Source organism: Mustela lutreola, chromosome 8 (genome assembly GCF_030435805.1).
Source record: "Mustela lutreola isolate mMusLut2 chromosome 8, mMusLut2.pri, whole genome shotgun sequence".
Taxonomy (NCBI): Eukaryota; Metazoa; Chordata; class Mammalia; order Carnivora; family Mustelidae; genus Mustela; species Mustela lutreola.
The window spans coordinates 143,426,027-143,449,810 of record NC_081297.1 but is presented as its reverse complement, the minus strand read 5'-3'; the positions used below and the strand labels follow the sequence as shown (position 1 = coordinate 143,449,810).

The window sequence follows — 23,784 nt, the reverse complement described above, 5'->3', positions numbered from 1 at the left end:
AAGAAAAATCAAAGGGAGCTTTGGGAAAACATCACCCTATGGACCCTTAACTTGAGCATATATGTTCATAGTGGGCAGGTGACAAAATCCCTGTTCTCTTTAAAGTCACATTTGCAAATCTGGGAGCAAAAGAGTCATCTTGTAGCTCATATGGGCACAGCTCAGGTCGTGACCAACCTCTCCTCCTGCCTCAGACACAACCCAACCATGCCACATTTGGACTAACTGCTCATCAGGGAGGCCTTGCTGCCTAATAGGAGAGCTGCTCTGTGCTGCTTCCAGACAAGAACCACTGACAGCCAGATGGCAGAATCAACTTCCCTAACAGGTTGGCCATCCTAAGCTTGTCTGTTCTGCATAAGGATAATACTGAAAACAGAATGTCTTCCTGGTACCCGGGTGGCTCAGTGGTTAAGTGTCCAACTCTTGATTTTGGCTCAGGTCATGATGTCAGGGTCATGGGACTGAGCCCTGCGTGGGGCTCCATGCTCACTGGGGAGTCTGCTTGAGGAGTCACGCCCTCTGCCCCTCGCCACCACTTGCGTGTGTGCATGCACTCTCTAATAAATAAATCTTAATAAAAAGAATGTTTTCCTTCAGTTTAACAGATATGTAGGGCCAGGTTTAAATGAGAATTTCATGCTGAATGGAGCAATTCCTATTTTTACATTAAAGGGAATAAACTAGAAGTTTTAAAATCCCGTCATCATTCAATCCTTGTAACACATTTTGAAGTAGGTACCTCTACATTCATTATACAGAAGAAAATAAGAGACCCACACACAGTTTTCCAAATAAACTCCAACCATGTACCCTCCTACAAAACCATGCCACCTCTCTATCCTGCCTGGTGAACAGAGGTCACACAGCCACCAGCTAGATCGTCACCAGCGTCCTCCTCATTGATGCCACAGAGGAGGTTTCTTCCGGAGGGACCCAGAAACTGTGAAGGAGGCAGGCGTTGCTGACAGTGGAGGAAATGAGCTATCTCTGGTTGTGGAGAACTGAGGGGAACATGAAGACAATTCTCATCTTGGCTTGCCTCCCACTCATTCACTCAGCAAACATGTCCTGAGTGCCACCACAATCCAGGCATGGTTCTAAGGGCTGCGATGCAATGGTGAAAATCAGAAGCTCCAGGCATTAGATTAGAGAATCAGACAATAAGCATAAAAATAGCTGAGTCAGATCACGATAACTACAGTACAAGAAAAATAAAGAAGGTAAAACTACAGTGTAGAGAAGACCGGGGTTATGTATAATAAAATGGTCAGGAAAAGCCTCTGAGGGTAAGGTCGCATGTGAGCAAAGTCCAAAACAGAAGGAAGGGAGGGATCGAGTCATGTGGCCATGGGAGGGAAAAGGGATGCAGGCAGCAGGAATATCAAGCACAAAGCCTTTGAGGCAGGAACATACTTGGGAGGCTGGAACAGCGGCAAGGTGGCCAGTGGACTGGGAATGAGGAAAGCGAGAGCAAACTGGGGTGGGAGACACCGCAAGAGTCACGAAGGACCTGACCACTGTGTGCAGACTTTGGATCTTATTCTCAGTGAGGTGGGCATCGCAGCAGGGTTCTGAGCAGAGGTGAACCTGAATAAGACTTGGGTTTTAAAAGCTCTCTGGCTGCTGTGCGGAGAAGGCTGCAAACAGGAGGCTTGCCTGTGTCACGGGTGGGAATGACACTGGCTTTGCTCTGATGGGACGAGCAAGAGATGGTCGGATTCTAGGTCTGTTTTAAAGAGTCTCTGCGACAATATATATTTGCCACATCTCCCACCGACTGCTCTGAGTCTCCAAGTTCCCAGCAGAAGCCGGATATGATATTGCTAAGCTGGGCGGGCAGGTTTTTCCAGCCTCTGGTTGCTATGGAAACCTTCCTGAAAGCAGCCATCTGGAAGCCGAAAAAACCGGATTAAGAAGTTAGCCACGTCACCAGTGGCCCTGTTGTTGTCACAAGGGTACTGAGAGGCAAACTTCTGAAAACCAGGATAAACACAAGCAACTTTGAGGTGCTACAGAAGGAATTTTTTTAATTAAATGTACATGCTTAAAGGCATCTTTTTACTCTGCCTCCAGTATATTTCTCCCTAGTCTGCCAATCTTACGATTTCCTGTAAGACAAATTTTGCTCACAAAGCAAAGACTGTCAGATATCGCTGTAAATCTGTGTGTTGAAAGGGGTGCTCACTCTTGATACAGATCAAGGAGATTTTATACTTCATCCACTCTTGACCTACTATTTTAATTTTCTTGACAGTAATTCAGGGTTGCTATAAGTATTCTAAATGGCTGATATCCTAAAGACTATTTTTCTCTGTAAGAAAACGAAAGGACACAGAAAAACTATTGATAAAAACTAACTGGGAGAAAGAAGTGCAAGGCCAGGAAAGTCTCAAGAAAGGCTTGAGTAAGATAATAATGGAACTACTATAAATGCTTTAAAAATTAAAATCTTGGGGCACGTGGGTGCCCCCGTTAACCTGTTAAGTGTCCAACTTTTGATCTCAGGCAGGGCTGTGAGTTCAAGCCCTGACTTGGGCTCTATGCTGGATGTGGAGCCTACTTTAAAAAAAAAAAAAATTAAAATCTTAAAGACCTAAATATGACATCTGAAACCATTAAACTCCTAGAAGAATACATAGGCAGTAATTTCTTTGAAATTGGCTTTTGCGGGGAGCCTGGGTGGCTCAGTGGGTTAAGGCCTCTGCCTTCAGCTCAGGTCATGATCCCAGGGTCCTGGGATCAAGCCCTGCATGGGGCTCTCTGCTCGGCAGGGAGCCTGCTTCCCTTCCTCTCTGCCTACCTTTCTGCCTACTTGTGATCTCTGTCAAATAAATAAATAAAATCTTAAGAAAAGAAAGAAAGAAAGAAAGAAAAAGAAAGAAAGAAAGAAAGAAAGAAAGAAAGAAATTGTCCTTTGCAACATTTTTGTAGATAGGTCCCCTGAGGCAAGGGAAAAAAAGCAAAAATAGAATATTGGGACTATACAAAATATAAAACTTCTAGGTGAGGTAAGAAACCATCAACAAAAAGAAAACAACCAGTTAAATGGGAGCAGACATCTGCAAATGATATATTTGATAAAGGGTTAGTATCCAAATTATACAAGTAACTTACACAACTCGACACCAAAAAAACCAAATAATTTGATTTAAAAATGGGCAGAGGACTTGAACAGTTTTCCAAAGACAACATACAGATGGTCAACAGACAAACAAAAAGAGGTTCCACATCACTCATCATCAGCGAAATGCAAATCAAAACCACAATGAAATATCACCTTATATCTGTCCAAACAGGCAGAATAAAAAAGGCAAGAGAAACAACTGTTGATGAGGATGCAGGGAAAAGGAATCCTTGTGCAGTGTTGGTATGAATGCAAATTGGTGTAGACACCATGGAAAACAGTATGGAAGTTCCTCAAAAAGTTACAAATAGAAATACTATATAATCCACTAATTACACTACTGGGTATTTATCCATTAAAAAAAAAATCTCAATTGAAAAGACATATGCACCCCTATCTTTACTGCATTATTTACAACTGCCAAGATAGGGAAGAAACCCAGCTGTCCATTGATAGATGAATGGATAAAGACGACGTACTCTTCACCCACAGAGACACATGCACACACACAAACACAAATGGAATACTACTCAGCCATAAAAAGGATGAGATCTTGACACTTATGTTAGCATGGATGGACCTGGAGAATATTATGCTAAGTGAAATAAACCAGAGAAAGACAAATACATGATTTCACTTTTATGTAGATTCCAAAAAATAAAACAAGAAAACAAACAGAAAGCAAAAATAGACCTGTAAATACAGAGGACAAATTAATGGTTGCCAGAGGTAAAGGGGGTAGGGGCGGGGTGGGCAAAACGGGGGAAAAGCAGTGGGAGATACAAGCCTTCTGTGCCTGGAGTTTTCTTTGTGGAAGGGTTTCCAAAAATAACTTATTTAATAGAGTTAAGGCAATTCAGACTGTCTTTTTCTTCTTGAGTTTTGGTAGTTTGTGCACTTACAAGGAATTTGTCCATTATCTAAGTTGTTGGATGTATTGGTGAATTTAATGCAAAGTAGGCAAAGAACAACAACAAAAAAAAATCATAGGTAACAAAGATAACAGAAATTAGGTAAGTGGAAACAAATCTAGAGGAAAAACCAATGAAACCAAATTCTGCTCCTTTGAGAAGATCAATAAAGTCTATAAACCTCTGACAGTGAACCAGAAAAAAAGTGAGAAGACACCGATTATCAAAATCAGGAATGAAAAAGGATATATCACTACAGATCCCAGAGGTTGTCATATATATATATCTTCATTTGTGCTTGTACATATATGAATGCTTCCATCACCAAAGGGGCTGACCCCCCGTGGGTCTCTAGGTCTCAAATTCAATACATCTAAGAAGGGACTCGTTAGGCCATTTTGGGAAAAGTGCTCATGCCTGGTCTTTCATGTTTGGCAGTGGCTGTTGAGTATTAATGATTGGTCCAGTTCAAGTCTGCATTCACCCAGAACCAAATGACTAGGCTCAGAGAAATGAAGTCATGTAAATGTAAATAGCTTCCTAGAATTATGTAGTCAGAAAGAGTAAGTAAAGGAAGCAGTCTCAAAAAGTGTGGGCTCAGTGTGGTAGGGAGATTGTTGTTTTCCACACACCCAGAAGAAGGGAGAATATGGGGTAAATCAAACACCAGTTAGTGATTACTAGTGATTACCTATAAATTTGACTTTTACTTTTTTTTTTCATTCGCTGATGTTCATTCATTCATCTAATGTATCTAACACATGCTTATTGAGAGACTTCTGAGTGCCAGGGTTGTGGAGGGAAACAAGATGCAGTCTAGTCATGTGGTGTCAGTAGGCCAAAAAAGAAAAAGGGATAAAAATGCTAAGAGGGGGCCCCTGGGTGGCCCGGTGAGTTAAGGCCTCTGCCTTTGGCTCAGGTCATGATCCCAGGGTCCTGGGATCAAGCCCCGCATCATGCTCTCTGCTTGGTGGAGAGCCTGCTTCCCCCCCTCTCTCTGCCTGCCTCTCCGCCTACTTATGCTCTCTGTCAAATAAATAAATAAAATCTTTTTAAAAAAAAAAAAGTAAAAAAAATGCTAAGAGGTAAGTCTGTGATAGACTTAATTCACAATACTTTATAGGAACATATGGAGAAAACCCCAACTCAAGGCAGGGAAGAATCATGAAGGTATATTAGGTATCTCTGATGCATAACAAATTACTCTAAAGCTTAGTGGCTTAATACAGAAATAATCATTTACTATCTCTTATTGGTTTCTATGGGTCAGAAATTCAGGAGCATCTCAGTAGAGAGATTCTGGCTCATGAAAGAGGAGAATCTCTCCTGACATTACTGTTAGATGTTGGCTGAGCCTACAGTCATCTGAAGGCTTGAGATTAAGGGATCTACATTCTTTCTTTTTTTTTTTTAGTAAGTTTTTTTTTTTAGTAAGTTTTTTTTTTTTTTAAGATTTTATTTATTTGAAAGACACAAATCATAAGTAGGCAGAAAGGCAGGCAGAGAGAGAGGGAGAAGCAGGCTCCCTGATGAGCAGAGAGCCCGATGCGGGGCTCAATCCCAGGACCCTGGGATCATGACCTGAGCCGAAAGCAGAGGCTTTAACCCACTGAGCCACCCAGGCGCCCCAGGGATCTACTTCCAAGGTGGTTCACTGAAGTGGCTTGCAAAGTTGGTGCCCCTCCATGGGGCCCCTTGAGTGTCCTTACAGCTTGGCAGCTGACTTCCCTCCAGAGCAAGTGATTCAAGAGACGATGGAAGCTGCAATGCAATTTATGGTCTGTCCTTGAAAGTTACACATGGTCACTACTGCCATCATTGGTCACAGAGGTTAACTGTGGCTCATTATGGAGAGGGCCTACACAAGGGTGTAAATACTAGGAGGTAGAAACATTTGGTGCCATCTTGGAGGCTGGCTACTGTAAAAGGCTTCTTTCTATGACAAGGTGTTACTTTGAGTCAGTATGAACAGGAGTCTCCCTGACAGATAAGGAGAAGACCATTAGAGACTAAAGAATGGAGACATTTGGGCAGCTGATTCCAAAATTTAAATGAATAAGCAATGGAATCAGAGTACTCAAAATAATTTTGAAAAAGCAGAAAGTTGGAGAACTCACACTACCTGATTTCAATATTTACTATAAAGCTATAGTACACTGTGGCATTGGCATAACGACAGACATATAGAATAATGGAAGAGAATAAGCAGTACAGAAATAGATCCATACATATTGCCAATTAATGTTATGGGTTGAACTGTGTTCCCAAAAAAGATATGTTGATGTCCCAATCCCCAGTACCTCAGAATGTGACCTTATTTGGAAATTGGGTCTTTATAATTTAACCAACTTAAGATGACATCATTAAGGTAAGCCCTAATTCAATATGACTGTTGTCCTTATAAAAAGGGGAAATTTGGACGTAGACATATACAGAGGAAAGACAGTGGGAAGAGATACAGGGAGAATACTGTGTGAAGAAGAGACTGGAACTACACTGTAACAAGCCAAGGAATATGTGGGGCTAGCAGAAGCTGGAAACAGCAAGGAAAGATCCTTTCAGAGTGAGCAAGGCCCTGATGACACCTTGATTTCAGACTTCTGCCTTCTAAAACTGTGAGATATATTATTGTCATTCTGAATCACTCATCTGTGACACTTTATTATGGTAGCCTCAGAAATGATTACAATTAATTTTCAGCAAAAAATATAAATATATATATAATATAAATATATATAAATTTATAAATTAATATTTAAGTATATATAAACATAAATAAATATAAATATAAAGACAATACAATGGAGAAAGGATAGTCTTTTCAACAAATGGTCCTAGAAGAACTGGATAGCCATTGGTAAAAAAAAAAAATTTACCTTACTCCATACCTCAGACTATATACAAAAAATTAAATGGATTTTTTAAATCCATTTAATCTCAAAATGGATCACAGGCCTAAATGTAAAACCTAACATTAAAACTTTATTTATTTATTTATTTATTTATTTATTTAAGAGAGAAAGAGACAGAGAGAGAGTGTAGGGTGGAGGGGCAGACAGAGGTTCAAGCAGACTCTGCCCTGAGAATGGAGTCCAATATGGAGTTTGATTTCCCCACCATAAGATCATGACCAGAGCTGAAACCAAGAGTCAGACGCCCAACCAACTGTGCCACCCAGGCACGCATATACATACATATACACACACACACACACACACACACACACACACACATTTTTTTTTTTTTTTAAAGTAAGCTCTAAGCCCAATGTAGGGCTCAAACTCATGACCCTGAAATGAGGCATTGCATACTCTATCGACTGAGCCAGCCAGGTGCTCTAAACACTAAACACTAAAACTTCTAGGAGAAAACAGGAAAAAATGTTTGTGACATTGGTTAGGCAAAGATTCCTTAGATTTTAAACTAAAAGCAAGACTTATACACACACAAAAAGATTAATTTGACTTTATTAAATCAAAGCCACAGATGGTAAATATGTTCAAATCAGGTATCTGGTAAGGGACATGAATCCAGAATATTAGGAATTCTCAAAACTCAGTAAGAAAAAAAAAAAATTTAAAAAGGTAGGGGTGGGGTGCCTGGGTGGCTCAGTGGGTTAAAGCCTCTGCCTTCAGCTCAGGTGATGATCTCAGGGTCCTGGGATCGAGCCCCGCATCGGGCTCTCTGCTCAGCAGGGAGCCTGCTTCCTCCCTCTCTCTCTGCCTTCCTCTCTGCCTACTTGTGATCTCTGTCTGTCAAATAAATAAATAAAATCTTTAAAAAAAAAAAAAAAAGGTAGGGGTGAAGATTCAAACAGAAACATTTTCAGGGGTGCTTGGCAGGCTCTGTAGGAAGAGCACAAGACTCTTGATCTCCAGGTTGTGAGTCTGAGGCCCACAATGGGTGTAGAGATTATTTAAATAAATAGACAGATAAAAGAAACATTTTCAAATTAGATATACAGATGACAAGTATGCAGACAAATACTCAACATTATTAGTCACTAGGGAAATGCAAATTAAAACCACAATTAGATATTACCACACAAATATTAAACAGTTAAAATAAAAAACCAAACACTACCATCAACAATATCAAATGCTGACGATGATGCAGAGCAACTAGAACTCTCCTACAGTGCTGGTGGGAATGCAAAATGGCACAGCAATTTTGGAAGAAAGTTTGGAAGTTTCTTATAAAGTTAAACATAACTTAGATAACCCAGCAATCCTACTCCTAGGTATATTTGAGTGAAAGGAAAACTTTAGCTTCCCAAAATTTTGCATGTAGGGGTCCCTGGGTGGCTCAATCTTAAGCATCTGCCTTCAGCTCAGGTCATGAGCCCAGGGTCCTGGGATCAAGCCCCACATTGGGCTCCCTGCTCAGCGGGAAGCCTGCTTTTCCCTCTCCCACTCCCCTTCCTTGTGCTCCTTTCCTCACTGTCAAATAAATAAAACCTTTTTTAAAAAATCTGTATGTAAATGTTTGCAGCAGCTTTATCCATAATTGCCAAAATCTGAAAACAACCCAATGTCCTTTAACTGGTAAACAGATAAAGAACTGTGATACATTCATATAATGGACTGATCAGTAAACAAACAAAAAAACAAAGAAACTACTACTGACACACTCAACAACACAGATGAATTTCAAATGTATTAGGCTAAAGAAAAGAAGTCAGGGGCACCTGGGTGGTTCAGTGGGTTAAGCCTCTGCCTTCGGCTCAGGTCGTGGCCTCAGGGTCCTGGAATTGGGCCCTGCATCGGGCTCTCTGCTCCACAAGCAGGGAGCCTGCTTCTCCATCTCTCTCTGCCTGCCTCTCTGCCTACTGATCTCTCTATGTCGAGTAGATAAAATCTTAAAAAAAGAAAAAAATGAACTTAGAAATCAAAAAAGAAAAGAAGTCAGACTGAAAAAGATACATACTGCAGGATTCCATCTTTAGGACACCCTGGAAAAAGCAAACAACAGGTAGAGAAAATAGACCAGTAGTTTCACAGGAGGGGAGGAGGAGGAGTTAACTACTTAGCTCTCCAGGGTAATTTGGGGAGGTGAGAGAACTGTTCTACATGTTGACTGTTGGTAATTACATGACTCTCTGTATTTGCCAGAGCTTGCAGAACTGCACACTAAAAGGAGTGAATTTTATCATATGTAAATTATACCTTAACATAAAATTAGAAAAGAAACATCATGCTTAGTGAAAGAAACCAGACACAAGAGTATAAAAATTCCAGTTGTGGGGACTAAGGAAATATGTACACTATTTATTGTCTAACATTAAGTGAAAACATTATAATGCTGCAATGGACACCCAGAAATGTGTAAATCCTTCAGTCATTCACTCCCCAAATATTTCTCCAATACATATTATGTGCTAGGGCAACAATGATTTACAATGTAGAGGGGAAAAATCAAACAGAAAACAAACAGATGGAGAAATAAATGAAAACTCCCTAGTGTGGGAGGTACTCTGAATAATACAAAAGGCTGATGTGATATAAAATCCAGGGAAGGAATCTTGGAAGTACTATTTGGGTTGATACCTGACGGACAGGAAAGTAGCCTTGCAAAGATCTAGGAATGGAGGAAGGAATGGACGGAAGGAATGACAAATCCAAATGCTCTGCTCTGATGTGGGCAAGACCTTGGAGAAATAGGAAAGAGCCCAGTGTAACTGAAACACAACGAACGAGAGGAGCAATAAGAGGAAATGGGAGAGGTAGAGGCACCTAGATCACCAAGGGATTGTAGGTCACGGTAAAGGATTTAGATTTTAAGGACACTGGGAATCCATTCACAAAGGGCCCTACATGTGACTGTTGTACGGCAAATGGCTTGTAGAGAGACAAGTGTAGGTGCACGGAGACAAGTGAGGAAGGGCAAGGTCCAGGAAACAAGTGATGGGAGCTGTGACAGTGGAGGTAGAGATGAAGAGACGTGAATGGATTCAGGATAGAATCAGAAGAATCAACAAGCCTTGCCACTGGATGGGATATGATGAACAAAAAAAGGAAGCAAGCAAAAGTGAGGCTTGGGTTTCTGGTCTGAATCCTGGGATTATGAGGATGCCCTTATAGGGAGGAGGGGGGGAAAAAAAGGTTCGAGGGAAGAAGGGATCATGAGCTGAGGATAATGCAATGTTCCTGAGATATCCAATTGGAGGCAAGAAGTTGGTAACTGGATATAAAAGTGTACATCCCCGTAGAACTGTCAGAACTAAAGAGATGAAGTTTGGGAGTCTTTCGTTCATCTATCATCTATCCAACCTTTTTTTTTTTTTTTTTTTTTTTTGAGCAACTACCATGTGCCGGACACTGTTCCATGTTCTAGGGAGTAAACAAGTGCTAGCATGTAAAACAAGATAAACAAAATTCTTGCTCCTGTGAACCTGCAGTTTTCTCATCTGTAAAAGGGGATGACAAATGAGAAAAAGTAAATAAATACTTATCACAATACCTGGCACATAGCATGTCTTACTAAATGCCGGCTATTAATGTTGGTGACAGAAAACAGACAATAAGTAAATAAGTGAATAAGGTAATTTCAGAGTAATAGTATATACTATGAAGAAAATAACACAGACGAATAGGTTTCAGAGTGACACATAGGGGCAGAAGGGCTACTTTTGATGGGTGGTCAGAGAAGGCCTGAGGAAATGACATTTTATCTGACACCACAGAGATGGTAAGGAACCAGCTCTGCAGAGACCGAGAGGGACAGTCCAAGCAGACGAAATGGCTTGTGCAAGGGTCTTAAAGAACAACAAGAGTTTATTACACTGGAGAAGTAACAGGCCAGTTGGAGGGAGAGTGATGAGGGGAACACAGCAGACAGCACTGGAGATACAGGAAGGAACTCACCTTCAGGGCCCACTACCCACGGCAAAAATGCTGGATTTTATTTTAATGGAAAGCAACTGGAGAGCTTTGAGCAGGGGCATGACATGGTCTGACTTAGGTTTTAAAGAAATCAAAATGGCTGCTGTGTGAAGAATGAACTACAGATGGGTTAAGGATGGAAGGTATTATAGTTGTCCAGGTGAGAGACAGTATCTCCAACCAAAGTAGTTGAGGTGGTGACAAGTTAAGTAGATTCTGGATATAATCTGGAGGAGCAGAGGTAGATAACAGAAATAAAGAATAAAGAAAGAAATCAGTGATGATCTCTGGGTTTTGTGTAGGTCCTATTAACAAAGATGAGGGAAGACTCAGGGGAGAGCAAGTTTCAAAGTTAGGAATCAAGAGATCTGCTTTGGTCATGCTAAGTTGGGATGCCTATTAGACCTCTAAGTGGAGATGTCATGTAGACAACTGTATATATGAATATAAAGTTCACAGAAATCAGAACTACATCTGGGAATCATTAGGACTAGATGTCATGGCCAAGGAGAGAATGCAGAATAGGGGGCCTAGAACCAAATCTTAGAACATTCTAATACTTAGAAGTTAGGTAGGAAAAGAACAGGAAATAAAATTTGACGGGTAGCCAGTGTAGTAGAAGGAACACTAGTAGTGTGTAGTGCTATAGAAATCAAAAGGAGGGGGCACCTGGGTGGCTCAGTGGGTTAAAGCCTCTGCCTTTGGCTCAGGTCATGATCCCAGGGTCCTGGGATCAAGTCTCACATCCAGCTCTCTGCTCAGCAGGGAGCCTGCTTTCTCCTCTCTCTCTGCCTGCCTCTCTGCCTACTTGTGATCTCTGTCAAATAAATAAATAAAATATTAAAAAAAAAAAAAAGAAATCAAGAGGAGGAGGAAGAAGAGATCATCAGTGTCATGCACGATGTAGAGGTCAAGTGGTATGAAGACAGAGAATGGCTTGCTGGTTCTGCAAGCTGGAGGTTTTTGGTAATCTTGACTAGAGTTTTAAATGTTATTGCTGAAGGTGAAAATACAACTGGAGTGAGTTGTAGAGAGAACAGAAAAGTGGAGTCATCAGCATAAAGACAGTACATGATTTCACCCATTTAAAATACCATACCTACATGTTGAAGGTACTAATAAAAGCAACATTGCTGGGTTAGGTGGTAGGAGTATGGATGTGGCTTATTGGTCTTGATTTTTAATGTTTTCCTTTTTGAAAAAATACAAATAATTTTTAAAATAATTTTTTAAATATTAAAAAATAATTTTAATAATTTTGCTTAAAAATAATTTTATCACCTGAAAACTTGTACCTGCACATTCATGGCAACATTATTTGTAACAGCCAAAAGTGTAGATAATCCAAATGTCCATCAGCAAATGCATGGGCAAACAAAATGGATACATCCATGCAATGGAATACTATTCAACCATAAAAAGAAATGAAGTACTGACTGGTACAAGCTACAACATGAAACTTGAAAACATGCTCAGTGAAATAATCCAGTCACGAGTCACAAAAGACCATGTACTGCATGATTCCATTTATATGAAATGCCCAGTATGGGTAAATCTATAGAGATAGTAAGTAGATTAGTGGTTGCCAGGGGCTGGAGGGAGGGAGTAATGGGGAAGGACTGCTAATGGCTGTGGGTTTTCTTTTGTGGGTGATGAAAATATTCTGGAACTAGACAACAGTGATGGTTGCACACAGAAACTTCTGAACTGGAAACTTTAAAAAGATGACATTTAGGGCACCTGGCTGGCTCAGTAGGTGAAGCATGTGACTCTTGGTCTCAGGGTTGTGAGTTCAAGTTCCATGCTGCACGCAGAAATTACTTAAAAACTAAAATCTTTTTTTTTTAAGTGACTTTTATGGTGCATGAATCATACCTCAATTTTAAAAATTACAGTTTCGTATAGTAGAACCCTGAGGACTAAGGAAGTGTCCTCCACAAGCTCCGAGGTCTACAAACAGATCCTTGAACTCACAGCAGCTATGCAGATACTCTGAATCCTGCCTTTCTCTTCCTCCAAAGAAATACTACTTATTACCTCAAATCTCCATCTCTGCAGGGATTTAATATTTACACAAAATCATAAAAAGCAAAAGTGAAAAAAAGGTGCAAACTATTAGAAATAGCTGATCTATAACTGTGAAAAGGAACCCTTTCTCTCTCATTTGTAACTAATACTTTACTAACACGGCTCAGCATGAATTTTACATCTTAGCATTTTAGCAACCTGTGAAGTTAGGAACTGCCTAAGTTGCTAAAAGGTAAAGTCTGTCATCTTTCAACTTAGCAAGTTTCCCCCCAACAATCTAAGTCATCACTGGAAAAACAACTGACAATAGTTTAAAACTCATATTTCCAAGACACCAGGTTTTTGTTGTTTTGTTTTGAAGGCTGAACCAAATCCCCAGGGGTCTGATTTCACTTGCACTGTCTAGCTTTCTATTACATTCAAGTGCAAGACTTTCCAAAGGCAAAGCCACTGAAAGCAGTTTAAAGGACAAAAGATGCTTATAAACCGGGAAATTAGAAAAGCACAGCAATTTTAAAGATAGGCTGTAAAAGAAAAATGCTATTTCCACATCCAAAACTTTTACAGATATTTCCCTATACCCTGAATTTTCTCCACAGTTCAGGCACCGCAACCTGAGCTGGGGTCAAGTGGGATTAGAGCCCAAGGCTCAGGAGCACTTCTTTCCATTTCCTCTGGGCATTTTGCACAAGATCACTCTTTTCCACTGAGAACACAGTAAGATACAAACACATGATAAACAGTTGCAGGATAAATCTGAGATAGGTCAGAGGAAAATCTCTGGGGTACAGACACAGTTCTTGGGTTTCTCATGGGAAGGGAAGTTCTGCAATCTTCTCTGAGTTTTGTACTTACACAACATTAATGGAAATTAAAATTTTTAAAAATTCTGCCATAAGTCTGCCACCTCATCAAATCATTTTCTTCCCTTCTATGGTTTCTTTTGGTTTTTCCCTATATATATACACACATAATCTAACATTATAGATTTTAAAATATTTTTCTCTACTGAACACTAAATAATCAGCATTTTCCCCAGTAACTGTGCAGTTTTTATAGTGCTACAGTCTGTAACTGACTAATCTAGTCATCTGTTGATACATTTAAGCACTTAGGAGCAATATCTGGATTAAAAACAATGTTGGGACACCTGGGTGGCTCAGTTGGTTAAGCAGCTGCCTTCGGCTCAGGTCATGATCCCAGCATCCTGGGATCGAGTCCCACATTGGGCTCCTTGCTCCGCAGGGAGCCTGCTTCTCCCTCTGACTCTGCCTTCCACTCTGTCTGCCTGTGCTCGCTCTCGCTCGCTCTCTCTCTGACAAATAAATAAATAAAATCTTTAAAAAAACAAAAAACAACAATGTTGTGAGGAACTTTCCCTTTGAAAAAAATTTAAATGAAATTAATGAATCTTTTTTGGGGGGAGAAAAAAAGATTTTAAAAAAGATTTTTAAAAATCTTTGTTTGGGAGACGACGTGGATTTTTTTTAAATCTGCTTTTTCTACTTTCAGGTGTCAGTTTTATAAAAAGAAATCAAAGGATGAGATTAGGTTAATAACAGATTATTGATATTAGAGTTTAATATGGTGCCATTTGTAGCAAGGTAATTAACCCAATGACCCCTACACTTAAAATTTTACAATATTATCATTATAGTACAGTGAGGAATTACTATTTTTTTTAAGATTTTATTTGTTTATTTGACAGAGACAGAGATCACAAGCAGGCAGAGAGGCAGGCAGAGAGAGAGGGGGGAAGCAGAGAGCCAGATGCGGGGCTTGATCCCAGGACCCTAAGACCATGACCTGAGCTGAAGGCAGAGGCTTAACTAACCCACTGCGCCACCCAGGCACCCCAAGGAATTACTATTTTAATAGTTGGCTCCAGAATGCTTCCCAGAGAGGGGGTTTATCTTTGCTTCGGAAAGTATTTTGATAAGCTCCTTAAAGGCAGAAGGTAAACCTTAAAGGCACAGAAGAAAAAAGTGATCTATCAATTGCCTAGCAAAAGAAATGAATAAAAATTTGGAGGCAGGAGAGAGAACTAGAAGTGGCCCAGAGCATAAAAAGAAAAGGAAGAGGGGCGCCTGGGTGGCTCAGTGGGTTGAGCCGCTGCCTTCGGCTCGGGTCGTGATCTCAGGGTCCTGGGATCGAGTCCCACATCGGGCTCTCTGCTCAGCAGGGAGCCTGCTTCCCGCTCTCTCTCTCTCTCTCTCTGCCAGTCTCTCTACCTACCTGTGATCTCTCTCTGTCAAATAAATAAATAAATAAAATCTTTAAAAAAAAAAAAAAAAAAAAAAAAAAAAAAAAAAAAAGAAAAGGAAGAGAAGTCCAAAACCAAGGTGAAGAGCTGCATCCTTTGGAACAAAGTGACCTATGAGACATTAACATTCAATATGCCTGGGGGTGAAGGTCTGAAGGGTGAGGCGATAGAATGCCTCTCTTCAGGAAAGGACAATCCAAAACCCAGCTGAAGTTGTGTTGTGGCAGGGTAAAATCCCTTTACCATCTCCTATTTTTAGTAAAGCCTGCCCTACTAGTAAGAGCCTTGAAGGTGGTTTGGGGGAAAACCAAATAAAAGGTCTAAAAGTAGGGATAATAATTCCTACAGTACAGAGATGTTACGGGGACTAAATGAATTAAATTTGAAAAATCTGGGTGGAGGGTGCTGGAATTTTCACATAATGTGGGCTTATAAGGGCTTGCATCCATTTTATTAAAATTTCAAGATAAGGGATTTCAGCTGATTATATAACACAAAAGTTTTATGTATCTCATTTCCTTAGATTTGTATATAAAATAACTACTTTTTGAAAATACAAGCTACATTTCAACAATATCATGGAGTTTATGGCTCCTCCTGAATTTTACAATATTTTCCCTTTCCCTTAAACAATCTCAAACTGTGGAATGTATCATATTCATCATCTGGAGGACTTTTTAAAACCCCAAAAGTTGACTTTTTCCTCTTTTTTTTTTTTTAAAGATTTTATTTATTTATTTGACAGATGGAGATCACAGAGAAGCAGGCAGAGAAGAGAGGAGGAAGCAGGCTCCCTGCTAAGCAGAGAGCCCAATGCTAGGGACTCAATCCTAGGACCCTGGGATCATGACCTGAGCCGAAGGCAAAGGCTTTAACCCACTGAGCCACCCAGGCACCCCAACTTTTTCCTCTTTTTTAAAAAAGATTTTTGGGTCACCTGGGTGGCTCAGATGGTTGAACGTCTGCCTTCAGCTCAGGTCATGATCTCCAAGTCCTAGGATGGAGCCCCACGTCAGGCTCCCTGCTCTGTGGGGAGTCTGCTTCTCCCTCTGCCTCTCCCCCAGCTCTGCTTGTACTCCCTCTGTCTCTCTCCCTTTCAAATGAATAAATAAAATCTTTAAGAAAAATAAAAATAAAACAATATTTTATATTTTAAAGATTTTATTTATTCATTTGAAAGAGAGAGAACATATAAGCAGGAGGAGAGGCAGAGGGAGAGGAAGAAGCAGACTCCCCTCTGAGCTGAGAGCCCAATGTGGGGCTCAATCCTAGAACCTGGAGATCATGACCTGAGCTGAAGTCAGATGCTTAACCATCTGAACCACCCAGGCACCCTAAGATTTTATTTTATTTTTTTACAATTTTACTTATTTTTGACAGAAAGAGACATAGCGAGAGAGGGAACACAAGCGGGGGCATGGGAGAGCAAGAACAGGTTTCCTGCGGAGCAGGGAGCTGGATGCAGGGCTCGATCCCAGGACTGTAGGATCATGACCTGAGCCAAAGGCAGATACTTAACACCTGAGCCCCTCAGTGACCCAAGATTTTATTTTTAAGAATCTCTATACCCAACGTGGGGCTTGTACTTAAAATCCCAAGATCAAGAATTGCATGCTCTACTGACTGGGCCAGACAGGCACCCACTAAAAAGCTGAATTTTTAAATCTGAAGGTCTGAGTAGAATGAGACTGTTCATTTCTTACAAGTTCCCAGGTGATGTTGATGCTATGGTCCAGGGAACACACTCTGGGAACTGCTGGGGTAAACCACCCTTTGACCATTCTTTCAAATTCTAGTTCAGATGTGACCTCCTGGAACACCTTCCCTTTCCAACTTCCATAAAACTAATCACTGTACATGCTCCTACTGTTTATTTCATACTATACTGTAATTTTCATATGTACAGATCTGCCTATATCTGGTACCTAGCCTAGAGCTTGACCCATGGCAGGTGCTGACTGCATGAGGAGGGCATACCATACTCCTGAAGATCCCCAGGTACAACATGCTCCTTTGTGAGTTGCTGTGCCAGGCTCCTTCTGGTTGAAAGGCCCCCCACTTTACCTGACTTCTCATTCTCCAGGTTCAGCCCAGGCATTTCCTCCTGGAGGAAGCCTTCTCTGACACACCCCCTTACCTTAGGTTTGTGTCAGGTGCCCCTCTTCCTGTCTATAACATATCATAAAACATATTAATAAACTATTTATAACATATAACAAATCTATCCATAACATATTTATCTTAATAATAGCTATCATTCACTGCAGGCTTTCCAAATGCCAAATAAGCAGAGTTGAATTAAAATCTTTAGAGGTCCTGGGGCACCTGGGTGGCTCATCATTACGTGTCTGCCTTCAGCTTGGGTCATGATCCTGGGGTCCTGGGATCGAGACCCACATCAGGCTCCCTGCCATTCTCCCTATTTGTGCTTTCTCTCTCTGTCAAATAAATAAATAAAATCTGTGGGGGGAAAAATCATCTTTAGAGGTCCTTTTGTCAAGCCATTCCCACTTCTGGTAATTTATCCTACGCTTCAGCAAAATGACTCCTATAGAAAGACACTCCCTACAGCATTGTTTGTGATGACAAAATATTAAAAAACCTCAGTATCCACTGGTAGGGAACTTATATAAGTTACACAACATCTATATAATAGAACAGTGTACAACTGTCAAAAAACAATGGGTCAGTTATTAATGTGCTGATACGGAATGATCTCCAAGATATATTGCTAAGTAAAAAAAGCAAGGAGCGGGACGCCTGGGTGGCTCAGTTGTTTGGGCAGCTGCCTTTGGCTCAGGTCATGATCCCAGCACCCTGGGATCTAGTCCCGAGTCGGGCTCCTTGCTCAGCAGGGAGCCTGCTTCTCCCTCTGCCTCTGCCTGCCTCTCTGTCTGCCTGTGCTCACTCGCTCTCTCTCCCTCTATCTCTGACAAGTAAATAAATAAAATCTTAAAAAAAAAAAAAAAAAAAAAAAAGCAAGGAGCAAAACAGCAAGAATTGTAAACATCTGCACAAAGGGGAAGTTTTCACATAAAATTTAGAAGGCTGCATGTGAGAGTAACTGGGTGGCAAAGAGACTTTTTACCTAATACATTTCTGTACCTTTTAAATTCTAAAGTATTTGAATACATTACCTATTCAAAGTCAAGCGTGAAAAAAAATTTAAAGACCTTCAGAAAGCCATATGATAACAAGATTAGGTATTCCCCTTATTTAATCACTATAAAAATAAAAATGAGGAAGTCCAACAACATTTAGATTTTTTCCAAGATGACTTTTGCTATGTTCCTATAAAATGTCTAATACCGACTTCCTTCCACTTCTTCATTGTATCTTTTGTCCCTGTGTTATGAGTACCCTCAGCACATGCCCGGTCTACTAAAGGCCAGTCCGCAGCAGATGTTCATTACATTCAGCAACAACACTAGTTCTTACCATAAGAGTGTGCAAGGGTCATGACCCTGTGGTTCTCCTCCTGCCTTGCTGGCTGCTCCTCCTGAGTCTCTTTTCCCAGTTTATTCCCTGCTGGTTCTTAAAATGCCTTAATGTTCTGTCCTGGCTCCTCCTCCAGTTCCCTGCACACTCACTGACTCTCATGGCTTCAATTTATATCTAGCGGCAAATGATCCAATTTCTATCTCCACACTTCAGGCTGACACATCCAACTGCCTCCTGGGCCATTCCTCCATTTCCTGGAAACACCACGCTCGCAAATCAAGTCACTGTGAACCCTGCCCTCCTCCAATGGTCCCTATCTCAGGAGACTGGCATCACAACCTATCTACCCCCTTCTCCAGCCAGAATTGGACCTCATTGTTAATGGATTCTCCATCTTCCCACCTCCATCCCTCAACTCTTAGGATTTTCAGGATGTTTTTTCAAACTTCCCCTTCTCTCCAACCATTGCTATCTCCCAGTTGAGGCTGTCATCGTTTGGTTTTTAACAAGTCTTTCAACTGGGATCTCTGCCTCCAGCCATGCCCCCTGCACCCCACACCCCATCTATTCTCTATTCTGCAGCCAGAGAAATCCTTTTAAAAATGCAAGTGGTGGGGTGCCTCGATGGCTCAGTTTATTGAGCATCTGACTTGGCTCAAGTGGAGATCTCAGGGTCCTGGGATCGACCCCTGCCTGGGGCTCCACTCTCAGGAGCATCTCAGTGGAGATTCTTTTTCCCTCACCCTCTACCCCTCCCCCTGCTTGCATGCTCTTGTTCTCTCCCCATCTGTATAACAAATAAATCTTTTTTTTTTTTTTTTTAGGATTTTATTTATTTATTTGACAGAGAGATCACAAGTAGGCAGAGAGGCAGGCAGAGAGAGGGGGGAAGCAGGCTCCCCGCTAAGCAGAGATCCTGATTCGGGGCTTGATCCCAGGACTCTGAGATCATGACCTGAGCTGAAGGCAGAGGCTTAACCCACTGAGCCACCCAGGTGCCCCAACAAATAAATCTTTACTTTATTCATAATAAATAAATAAATAAATAAATAAAATCGTTTCCTTCCTTTTAAAACCTTTTTCTCTGGGGCACCTGGGTAGTGCACTTGGTTAAGCAACCAACCCTTGGTTTTGGCTCAGGTCATGATCTCAGGGTTATGAGACTGAGCCATACGATGGGCTCAGTACTCAGCACGGATTCTGCTTGAGACTCTCATTCTCCATCTCCCTCTGGTCCCCTGAAAATAAATAAATCTTTTAAAAATAAATAAATAAAACATTTTTTCTTCCTCCTGACTTCAGGAAAAAGTCCAAGTTTGTTAATTTGGTGTACAAGACCCTCTTGACCTACTAGTCCCCGCTCACCATTCCAGCCTCATTTCTCAACACCTGCCTCTCACTAGCCCTCAGCGCATGCTCTGTGCTCCAGCCACAACATGCTTCTCTCAGACCTCGGAACCCTCTGCTTTCTCTCAAAACATGCTGCTAAATGAAACAGACACTTGGCAGTATGTAAAGAAAAGTCCTGAAACTTGGGCCCCACCAAACACCATAATAAGGCAGCAGGTGGTGCTAATCTTTTAAATTGGCTCCCCACTCCAGTCATACAGACATTCTTGTTGAAAACGTGTATTATTCACTTCACCCTCGGGGCGCCTGGGTGGCTCAGTCAGTTAAGCCTCTGACATTATTTCAGCTCAGGTCGTGATCTCTAGGGTGGTGAGATGGAGCCCTGTTTCAGGCTCTGTGCTTAGCAAAGAGTCTGCTTGGGATTTTCTCTCTGCCCCTCCCCCCACCTGTCCCGTGGTGCTCCCACTCTCTCCCTCTCTCAAATAAATGTATCTTTAAAACTCACTTCAGCTTTTATCTCCGTTAGTGCCAAAGACATCTGAAGTGAAAATCCACTGTATCATCTACACTCCTCAACTGCTTTCCTCCAAACTGCCATCAGCAGATGCGCGGTGACTCCAGTAATCAGTTCTCTACTCCTGGGCCCACAGGCTTACAGCTGGGACTGCTTTCCCATCCCTGAGTCAATATTTTCTTTGTGACCAGAGAGAGAGGGTGCTCCTTCAGGCAACAGGTGTGACTGTGCAAGGCTGAGCACAGACTGTGCAAGCAGGACCCTCCCCCCAGAATCCAGCACAGCAGTTTCAGTTAAATGCAGCTCTCCTGTGCAGACTCATGACCCATGCTCAGCCACTCTAGGTCTTTCCATAAAATAATCATCTGAGGCAGTCCGGTCACTTCCCTGAGTCCCTTCCAGGAGCATACGCCTAAGACCTACAGCCTGGCAGGGCCCAGATGAGGAGAAGGAAAGCAAAGGCAAGGTACTACACAGCCCTCCTGTCAGCATGACTACCAGAGGTGGAGGCAACAACCCCTTCAGGAGTAAAACAACTAACAGTTAGCAACTGTCAACTGCAGCTCGGATAGCTCTGAAAAATAGTGATGTGAGTTTGTGAGGAAATAAAGCTCCTCGAGGGCTGTCAAAAAGGCCCCTGAGATGGGGCGCCTGGGTGGCTCAGTTGGTTAAGCGGCTGCCTTCAGCTCAGGTCATGATCCCAACGTCCTGGGATCGAGTCCCACATCGGGCTCCTTGCTCAGCCGGGAACCTGCTTCTCCCTCTGCCTCTGCTACCACTCTGCCTGCCTGTGCTCTTTCTCTCTCTGACAAATAAACAAATAAAATCTTAAAAAAAAAAAAAGGCCCCTGAAAAATTTGTATTTAAAGTGTTATACTAAGGAGCTTATGGCACTTAAAAGGAACAAGACAGAGAGTTAACAAAGTCCTTATTCCTCATATAGTTAAACCACAGAGGTCAACAAACTGCTTTAAGTCATTTATTTGGTCAGGCCATTTAAATAATTACTGGGAATTTCTCATTTGCAGATACAAAAATACCTACATAATAACTCTGAAGGGTGGTAATCCACTCCTCCTTACTCTGTGGCATTGAGCGGATGGAGGTAGGTATTAGAAGGGAGGTGTCAATTAAAGAAGGAATAATGTATTTATTGACTGTTTATCATATGCTAGAAAACCAGGGCTCAGGGTTAAGCATCTCGCCCATGTCACACACCGAGTCAGGGCCGAGTACTAAGCTGACCCTCTGTCCCACACTGACCAGCACAGCTGTCACTGGCAATTGTGCAGCACAATCTCCAGGGAAGCCCATGAGACTTGTGGGTGTATGAGAACAAAACACCTTGGGCTTGGGGTATGAAGCCCAGTGGAGACCAAGTTAAAACACAACACAAGCACCTGGATCAAGAAACTCAATTTTTGCAGACCGATTAAGCAGATAAATCAGGAGAAAATTCCCATATTATAGGAGCAAATGAATTTCTCTAACAGACCTGCACCTATAGAGATCATTAGCTTCTTTGATACCAGCTATAGTGCAAAGGCATTTAGCACAGCCATGAATGACACAGTTAGAAGGATCTTTTGAGTATGTCCCTCTCATTTTCTTTTTCTTTCTTCCCCCAAAAAGGAAACTGAGGCCAAAGAAGTAGAAAGACTTATTTAAAGCCAAACTGTGAGCAGGTGACATAGCCAGACAAGAAGCTAAGTCTCCTATTTGCATGATTCCAACCTAAAATTGAATCAAAAACTTGGGAAAAACACGAGAACAGGAAAACTGGATCACACTCAGACCAACATCATTACCAACGGAAATCCCAGGAGAGATGTTACGAGAAGTTTTCCTCCTGCTGTTGTAACCTTGGGGTTAGGCAGACCATACTTTTTTTTTGGACCTACATTCCATTAGATAATCTACCGTTTTGGACTAGCTCTGTGTATTTCATATAAACACTGCTGATTTAAACAATCAGGCCCACACAGTTAAAATCTCCACACTGTAGGAATCACACTACCACTCTGAACTAACCACTGAAGCTCTTGCCTCATCCAGCCTCAGGTGAGTTTTCAACTGCTCACTGCTCTCTTAGCCCACGTGACTCCAGCACAAAGTGAGGAAACCAGCTCCAAGCGATTTACCTTCACTGTTGCTCAGCTGGACTTTCATTCTTCTCTAAATGACTTTCCACCACGTTTCCCTTAGTGCTTCATTCAAACTTTTGCCCTGTTTCTTCAGACACCCACCTGTCCTCTGCTGCCACTTAGTCCCTCCCAGCTGATGACCTGGTTTCTACCTTAATGAAGCGGAGGTCATTTGGCTTAGGCTTCCTCAACTTCTACCTCCTCCGTCAAAACTGCCCCATCTTTTCACAGTTTTTCTTTCCAACTTCCTCTCAGAGGAAGAAGTAGCCTTCCTTCCTTCCCAGGCTAAGTCCTCCACTAATAATAAACCTTCCACCATTTCCCTCACTGCATCTCCAGCTTCCTGCCAGCTGGCTTCAAGTGCAGTGCCCATGCTCCGATGCCCTTCATCCTTGCTTACAACAGACCCAAACAAAGCCGCTTGGACCCACTCAAACCTCCTACCTTTCCAGCTCTTCTTCCTCTGCTCTGCACATTTTTTAAGATTTATTTATTTATTTATTTGACAGACAGAGATCACAAGCGGGCAGAGAGGCAGGCAGAGAGAGAGGAAGGGAAGCAGGCTCCCTGCTGAGCAGAGAGCCCGATGCGGGGCTTGATCCCAGGACCCCGGGACCATGACCCAAGCCGAAGGCAGACGCTTTAACCCACTGAGCCACCCAGGCGCCCTGCTCTGCACATTTTCAAAGGCAGAGTCGAATCCTGCAACCATGCCTCCTCAGTCAACTTGTTCCTTGGGCTTTTTCCACCTAGCTTCCTCCCTTTGCACAAAGACTTTCTGAAGTCTCCAGTGGTTTCCTTGTCACCATATGGAATCCTCTTCCTTTGGCTTCATTTCCTTAAATTCCTCGAAGCATCTGACTGCTGACTTCCTTGGGTTTCTCGAAACTGTTCTACGACTCTGAGAGCACTGAACACACTGGTTTTCCTTCTTTACTTAACTGCTTCTTTGCTGACTCCTCTTCTTCCCCACTGACTCCCAAAAAAGACATCCCCCAAATCAGCCTCCTCTTTTTCAATCCACTCCTAATGGATTCCTACTTGAGAATCTGTTCCTTCATCTTCTTCAGCGGCCCCCATCTACCTTCTGAGTCAGCTCCTATTTTCTCTGCACGTGCCCTCTGC

At 41.9% G+C, this 23,784-nt stretch overlaps 1 protein-coding gene across 6 annotated transcripts in view; it reads right to left on the bottom strand.

Annotated features, from left to right (window-relative positions):
• Positions 1 to 23,784, bottom strand: part of SGSM3 (small G protein signaling modulator 3) — a 46,469-nt gene that overhangs the window by 12,127 nt on the left and 10,558 nt on the right. The gene's annotated exons all lie outside the window — the stretch shown is intronic.